Source organism: Galeopterus variegatus, unplaced genomic scaffold (genome assembly GCF_000696425.1).
Source record: "Galeopterus variegatus unplaced genomic scaffold, G_variegatus-3.0.2 Scaffold1738, whole genome shotgun sequence".
In the NCBI taxonomy this organism is placed as follows: domain Eukaryota; kingdom Metazoa; phylum Chordata; class Mammalia; order Dermoptera; family Cynocephalidae; genus Galeopterus; species Galeopterus variegatus.
Genome location: NW_007727849.1, coordinates 309,247 through 318,133, shown reverse-complemented (window position 1 = coordinate 318,133; position 8,887 = coordinate 309,247).

Below are 8,887 nucleotides of genomic sequence, written 5' to 3'. Positions count from 1 at the left end.
TAACGCTGCCACCAGGTGGTAAACGTGGCTTACTCAGGCATAATTATTTTGCAGCACTGTGCTAAACACAAAATGTACCATTTAATTCCCAAGCAATTTTATTAGGTAAGTACTCACTTTTCAGATGAGGCTTGGAGATGTTCATTAACTTGCTCACATTGGATAGTGTTTGCCATGACTCTAATCTGGGGATTTTCGAGGTGAGATATGTAAAAGTTAATTGTCAGCACACAAGAGAGGAATTGGAAAAAGACAGATTGGAGGGCCGGCCCGTGGCTCACTTGGGAGAGTGTGGTGCTGATAACACCAAGGCCACGGGTTCAGATCCCATATAGGGATGGCCAGTTAGCTCACTGGGTGAGCGTGGTGCTGACAACACCAAGTCAAGGGTTAAGATCCCCTTACCGGTCATCTTTTAAAAGAAAAAAAAAGGAAAAACATGGATTGGAAGGGTCCGTGAGGTGGACCTTAGCTTTCCTTCTGCTTCCAAGGGCTCCCTCAACTCTTCCCTGCAGTGACAAGTGCCTCGGCCTTTCTCGAAGTGCTTGGAACACTGCCCGCCTGGGGAAGGTTTGGCTGCTGCCTATATCAGGATGCTCCTCAAGTGCCAGACAGCATTCAGTGCACATTTAAAACGCCCCTATAGGGATGGCCAGTTAGCTCACTGGGTGAGCGTGGTGCTGACAACACCAAGTCAAGGGTTAAGATCCCCTTACCGGTCATCTTTTAAAAGAAAAAAAAAGGAAAAACATGGATTGGAAGGGTCCGTGAGGTGGACCTTAGCTTTCCTTCTGCTTCCAAGGGCTCCCTCAACTCTTCCCTGCAGTGACAAGTGCCTCGGCCTTTCTCGAAGTGCTTGGAACACTGCCCGCCTGGGGAAGGTTTGGCTGCTGCCTATATCAGGATGCTCCTCAAGTGCCAGACAGCATTCAGTCTTAGCCGTGGATCTCCAGAGCCATGGGTCACTGTAGCTTGTGCTCTCCTCAGCAGCGCAGTGACTTGCTCCAGGATAAAGGAAAGGAGAGAAGGATGGGGCACAGTTGGTCCCCATGGCTTCTTCTGATCAAGGCAGGGCCACTGAAAAAAGCAAACACCACTGATGGCCGCCGGTCTTCCAGTACCTGACTTCTCACCACAGCTGAAAGTTTGGGGCATGCTTCAAAATGGCCTTCCCTTCTCTTTCCTTGCTGAAGGCCCTGGACCAGAGATAGTTGTGGGTGGGCATGAACATGGCAGCTTTGGCTTGGACAGCTTTCTGTCATCCCAAGGAGATGGCACTGCTCTGACCATCTTTGTGGGACCTTCCTTTCCATCCCTCATGTTGACCTTGTCACTCCTAGATGTACCCCTGCCCCTTGGACCTCCATCAAAGCACCATGGTCTTGTGATCATCTGAAATGAATCACCAAGCTCACTGAATAGGAGAACTGTAGCTTTTCCTTTTCTCATGATCACCATCCAGTGCAATGGGAGGCACAGTGGCCACCACAGCTCATGGGCAAATCACTTACCAATGCTGATTTTTGTAACATTTTTACATGTATCCAAAGCAAAGCAACTTGTTCAATAAACAACAGTGGCTTTCCCTGAGCGAGGTGAGCAGAGAGCATTGATGCTTGAGTCAGAACCCTGAGTTCAAATCCCAGTCCTATCTGGAGCAAGTGACTTACCCTCTCTGTGCCTCACTTTCCTCATCTCTAAAATAGAGATGATAAAAGTAGTAGACTACCCACAAACTCGTTCAAGAGGATTTAATGCCTGTGAAATGTTTAGAACAGTGCCCACAATTAAAACTATTCAGCAGTTTATCACAATGGTGAAGAGAGATCTGGGCTCAGATCTTAACCCTCCTATGTACAAATTCTCTGATCTTGATCTTAATCTGTCTAAGCCTCAGTTTCCTTATTTGTAAAATGTAGATATAAATACCTACTCCTTAGAGCCCCTGGCTCATTACATTCATTCACGAGTATCAGACAAGCATCAGTTGTTTTTATTAAGAAAATAAGGACATTTTTATGTACACACAAAAAAGTATGATCTTAATAACTCTACTCTCCAGTTACTACAGTCAAAATTCCAATATGACACTCTGCCACTATGTCACTGAGTGAGCTGTTTTCTTCCACATATTATAACAACAGAGTAGGAAGTCACTGTTCTTCTGCTGGTAAAAATTAATTATTGCTGAGTGAATGAATGATTCAGCATCATTAAACATCTTTATTTTTTAATTAAAAAATCTAATTTGAACCACAAGCAAAACATATTAAAAGGGTTCAAGTACTACAAATTCAACATAAACATTCTCATTCCATTGGAAATTTTTAGCTGAAGCCATGTTTCAACAGGTTTTATAAATTTTTTCTTAAATTAGGGAGCACTCTGTGTGTAACATCGTTTTTAAATGATTTCAAATTTCTTTTTATTTTTTATTTTCCTTTTTGTCTTTTTTACTGACCGGTAACGGGATCGCAACCCTTGGAGTCGCTCCCGTACCGGGGACCGGCAACGGGATCGCAACCCTCGGTGTTGCGCCCGCACCGCGCTCAGCCAGTGAGCGGGAACCGGTCTCCACATGGGATCCGAACCCTCGGCGGGAGCGCCGCCACACTCCCAAACGGCGCACTCTCCAGTGCGCCACCAGGCCGGCCCTAAATGATTTCAAATTTCTAAATGGTGAAGAAGTTGTAGAAAAGGTGATTTCCCCCAGGGAAACAATGTTGTAATTAATGATAGTAGTTTCTGCTTACATGTTGGCTCCCCCACTAAACCCTCAGTCAGCTCCTTAATAGGGCAGGGACCATGTAAAATGCACATTTAAAACGCCCCCAGGGGCCAGCCCGTGGCTCACTTGGGAGAGTGTGGTGCTGATAACACCAAGTCAAGGGTTACGATCCCCTTACCCCTTAACCTTTGAAAACAAAACAAAACTCCCCAGAACTGGTGAAAAAGGCCAGGAGAGGATGATAGTGTGATGAAAAGCAGCCCAGGATAGCACCCATCCCAGATCTCAAAGGGACAACAACAGAGAGCTCTAATCTCCCAATGAGCCACCCAGAAAGCGCAGGGCTGAGCTTGTTACAAGAATCCTAGAGAGAGGGGTGCCACACATGGCTTTTCCATCAATGCAAAGAGCAGAGTGACAGGAGCATTGAAGGAGGCTACACTGAAGGTCAAAAGTTATCGGTTGCACAGGGAAAAATCTGGAACCCTATACATCAAAGCAAGTAAAGGTTAATTTTATCTCGGGTAGGGTGGTAGGATAAGAGGTTATTTCTCTTTTCGTTCATCTCTATTTTCTACTTTTCCCACAAAGAGCTTGTATTTCTGTATCAATTCTTTGTTTTCTGTGACCCTTGGACCCACCTTCTCTGAAAGGTCTTTTCTTTTCCATAACCTTCCTCAGTCACTTCTGAAAAGAGCACTTTGAAGAATATGCACTTTTTGATGGTTGAGTAGCTTTGTCATCCTACTTTCTTCTCATAGGAAATTGGGAGCCTAAAATTTTAAAAAATATCTTGACTAGTTTCAGTCCTTTTAGTCTAGGTGGGTGGTGCTTTTGCTAAAAATAATTGAGGGCTTTTATTTCAGTCAACTCTATGTATCAAAAGTCACACAACAATCCTTGTCAAGAATTATAAGTTCTTTAGGCACATCAGGCTTTTATGGTACTACACATTTAAACCTTTCTGGAAGCCTGTAAATCCACCTTAATTACTTCAGAGTTCTTAACTATGTGATGGCCATGCACTGATGTGGTTCTCTCCTAGCCTCAGTTTACCTCTCTTCTGTAGAACTTTGCCGAAAGCTGCAAGAAGGATCCCCAATGTCGTGACTTTTTTCTTGCTATTTTGTCTAACACATGCCATATGGTTGGCAGTGGTCAGTGTCTCGAAAGACAACAGGCAACAGTATGACCAAATATTTTACCATGGCATAACAAAGTTATAACTTCCCAATTTGAAATAGTTGGGTTTTTACTATCCACTACCCCACCTCCTCCATTTAGCCAATTTTATTTTGGGGGTATTTTAGTAGGGTACACATCAAGCCCCAAATTTTCTATCAGTCAGAATTCATAGTTGGAAACAATAAAAACTAATTCTCACAAGGTTAAGCAGAAAATAAGTGCAATAAAGGATATCGTGCAGCTCACGGACTCTCCAGAAAGCCAAAGAATCGAGCTTGGAGACTGCACCGCTAATACAAGGCCAACGCCGTTGTAGACTCTGTCAGGCATAGCGTCACAGATAATACCACTATGCTCACCGCACTACCATCACTACCACCATTAAGCCATGGATACTTGGGGTTTGCTTTTTAGAGCAATTAGTATTATTTATCCTAATATTCCTTCTACTTGCTTAGAGTATTTTTTACTACAAATGAACGTTTACCAAAATTGTTTTCTTCCTTTATCAAGACAATTTGACTTGCTCCTTTAATGTCTTACTGTTTAATTTTCTAAAATTAAACCAACAGGGTATCCTTGAAATAAACCCAAAATGGTCATAATATATAATCTCTTTGGATATTGCTAGACTAACTTCACTAATCTTTTTAGAATTTGTGAATTTATGCTTATAAGTGAGAAGAGGCCATAATTCTCAGAAATGATTATATCAATTGAACTCGAGCAAAGAAAATTACTAGGAAACAAGGATGTTATAAATCAATAAAAGGACCATTTCATCAAGAATACATAGAAATCGTAAGTACTAAATCACACAGCGTCAAAATAAATAAAGCAAAATCAGATAGAGCAGTAATGAGAATAAGATAAATCCACACTGTAGTTAGAGATTTTAGCAATCACACAAAACATTACAAGACAAAAAAGTAAAGACCAGTATCCCTCATGAACATAGACACTCAACAAAATATTAGCAAATCAAACTCAAGGATATGTAAAAAGAATAATACATCAGGACCAATGGGGTTTATTCAGGAATTCAGGGCAGTTTCAATATTTAAAAATCAGTGTAGTCCTCCATAATAACCACCTACAGAAGAAAAACCACATGATCAAATCAATTAACTCAGTGAAAGCATTTAACAAAACTTAAATCTATTCATAATAAAAATTCTCAGCATCCTAGAAATGGAAAGAAACTTTCTCAACTTGATAAGAGTGCATCTGCCAAAACCCTACAGCTAAATCATACTTAATGGTGAAATATTGAATGCTTTACCCCTAAAATCAGAAATAAGGCAAGGATGTCCACTCTTACCACTCTTATTCAATATAGTTCTAGAAATTCTAGCCAGTGCAACAAAGCAAGAAAAGGTAATAAAAGTCATAGAGATTAGAAAGAAATATAACTGTCAGTATTCACAGGAAACATGATTGTCTATGTAGAAAATCCAAAGAAATCTTTTAAAAAGTAAAGAAAACACTTCTAGAGCTGAGTGAGTTTAGCAAGGGCACAGGGTATAATATCAACACAAAAAAATAAGTCATATTTCCATATAAAAAAAATTGGAAAGATTTTTAAAAATACCATTTACAATAGCTCCAAAAAAACCCTGAAATACACAGGTATAAATCTAACCAAACATGTACAGAATCCATGGGCGGAAAACTGTAAAACATGGAAGAAAAAAAAAAATCAAAGAACACCTAAATAAATGGTACAATAGCTCCAAAAAAACCCTGAAATACACAGGTATAAATCTAACCAAACATGTACAGAACCCATGGGCGGAAAACTGTAAAACATGGAAGAAAAAAAAAAATCAAAGAACACCTAAATAAATGAAAAGACAAATTCTGTTTATGGGTTGGAAGACTCAACATAGAACATATGTCAATTCTACTCAAATTAAAATATAGTTTTATCATAACACAATCCAAATCCTAGTAGGATTTTTTTTGTACACATAGATAAACTGATTGCTGAACTTACATAAATTAATAAAAGAACTATAATAGCCAAATAAATTTTGAAAAAGAAGAACAAAGTGGGAGGAATTACACTACTGGATTTTAAGGCTTAATACAATGCTATATTAGTAAATATTTCTATAAATACAGACATACTCTGTTTAAAATGCTTACATTTCTAAAACAGATGTATCAATTTGTCCAAATATTGCACAGGATATACATTAATTAAAAAATTATTTATTTAACTGAGTGTCCTGTATTTATCTGGCAGTCCTACACACGTATCCTCTCAAGCACAGCTATCTGAGTAGGTGAACTTCTCACATCATGGCAACACTCCCACAGAGAATCCAAGGGACCCAAGCAAAAGCTGCAAGTCTTCTTGTGACCTAGTCTCAGAAGCCCCTGAATGTCGCTTCTACTATATTCTGTATTTTATTCTTCAAACAAGTCACTAACATTAGCCCAGATTCAAGGAAAGGGGAATTAGACTCCACCTCACATTGGGAGGTGCTGAATATTGAATATCTCCCCCAAAACTCATTGAAGCTTAATCCCCATTGTAACTGTTGATGGTGGGCTATCCTATTATGGTAATTGAAAGGCAGGGCCTTGAACAAGTGATTAGATTGTGAGGACTACACCCTTGTGAATGGGTTGACTCATTCTTGGAAGAATGGAAGTGGTTCTGGTGGCTTCAAAAGGAGAGTGAATGAGGAGGTTGGTCTCTCTCTCTGCTCCACCGTTCCACAGTGTGAGACCATTTTGCCTCACCGTCTCCCAACAAGGTCTTCACCAGATGTGTTCCCTGGACTTTGGACTTCCCAGCCTCTGAAACTGTAAGCAATAAATTTTGTTTTACAAATTACCCAGTTCCAGGTATTTTGTTATAAGCAACAGAAATGGACTAGTAGAGGAGGATTAACACAGACTCAACACCATCTTTAATCTACCACAGACAAAAATTCACTTTAAAGATGTTTCTATTTAAAGTAATAGTAAACAATATGATGTTAGAATTTAGATATAACTTGTAAATGTTAGGTCCCTGGAACTGAAAACCTGACTTTTAGAAAGCCCCCACCCTTCGGTTTCATTCTCTAAGTTTCGTTCCTCTAAGTTTCTATCTCCCTAAATCTCTGTTCCCAGAAGCAGGCTGAGCAGGCTGTTCCTAGACTAACATTGTAACTGCTTCCCTCCCCATGTCTCTGTTCCCAGGAACAGGCTATATCCCAAGTGGAACATTGAGACCCTCCTCCTAGGCTAGGCCAGATGCCAATCTTAACACTATAAAAGAAGACACCCAGGGGCCGGCCCGGTGGCGCACTGGATAGTGCGCCGCTTGGGAAGCGCGGCGGCGCTCCCGCCCAAGGGTTTGGATCCCACATACAGACCGGTTCCCACTCACTGGCTGAGTGAGGTGCGGGAGCAGCACTGAGGGTTGCAATCCCGTTGCCAGTCCCGGTCCGGTATGGGGGCGACACTGAGGGTTGCGATCCGTTGCCGGACATGGAAAAAGAAAAAAAAAAAAAAGAAGACACCCAACTGCCTCTCAGCCCTGACACCATTTTTCAGCTCATCCCGGCAGGTCCGCTTGCTGCTTGCTAATAAAAATCTTTTCTTCCTTTACCTGTCTAGCGTCTCCTTCCTCAGTAACTTTACAGTAAACCTAATATTTTGGTTTGGCAAACACTCAGTTCCAAAATTGACTCATCTCTGTTATAAATGTAAGCCCCTTAAAATGTCCGCACTTATGGCTATCTTAGAGAAATGACTCGAGTCTCAGCCTCATTGGCAGGAATTAGCAGCTTCATCTAAGCTAGTGTGGTGAACATTTTAAGGCTAAGGCTAGCAAGAAACCCAGCCTCCTGTAAACTGGAAAGAGAAAGGGGGAATATGATTGACTTTTCTGGCAGTTGGCAGCTAAACCTAAGAAAATTACCAGTGGCAGCCTCTCTTACGTTTTTATTTCTACATTGATATTGGCAATGGAAGACATGCTTGTTCTTCAAATTTCCTTATAACCTGGACCAGCTTTGCCCACATTCACCTTCATCCTTGCTGGTGCCTCTATGGATGTCACCCTAAGACCAGGGCCAGCTTTCATGGGCCAGCTCTTACAAAGGGCTCTGTGCTTAGTTTAATATTTTGCTGTTGCTGTCTTGAAATTCTGAATAATTTTTGAACAAGGGGCTCTACATTTTCATTTCGCACTAGGCCCCACAAGTTGTGTAGCTGGTCCTGCTTAAGATGCCATACTAGCTGTGGACCCTACCCAGAGTTACATGCCACTGAAGTCCATATCAGCTTTATATCCAACCTAAATTGTTAGAAACTGCTCAGGCCTTTACTCTGAAAATCTGTCATTGATTTCATTTATACGTCATTCTCCTGGAACTGAAAACCTGACAAAAGGACAGTTCTTCAAAACCACCTCTGTCAGAGACTGAGAGGGCCAATGGGAAACCTGCTCTGCTCCTCATATGCTCTTCTCTCATGACTCCGAACTCTTGTCTCAATGCACCCCAGCTGCTCTCGATGGATTACACACCACTGCTCAGCTACCATTCACACATAGCTTTATGAGTATGTATGAATCTTCAATGGCTGAGTCACAATTTGTGACAAAATAGGACTGAATGAACTGGATAGTGAATGCTGACTTGCCCCTGCCATCTCTTTTAACTCCTGCAAGCTGGTTTTTGGCGCAGTCCACGCCATGGCAGGATCCTAAAGGAGTCAGCTTGGGCTGCCCTCTCCGAGTTGGCAGGGCTGCTGGAGGGAGAGCTGTTGGCAAGACCACGGCTACAAGCACTTGCTACAACCGTAAGGATCTCTGCCTTGGCATAGTGGTACTGCCTTCTCTTTCGATATTTTGGTTAGCGTGGCAGTTCTCTGAATTCCCAAAAGATTATAAAAATAACACAAATAATTATGCAGTCATTGAACTAAACATTCCTACAGAGGATCCGAGTAAATTGGACAATTTAAAATTAT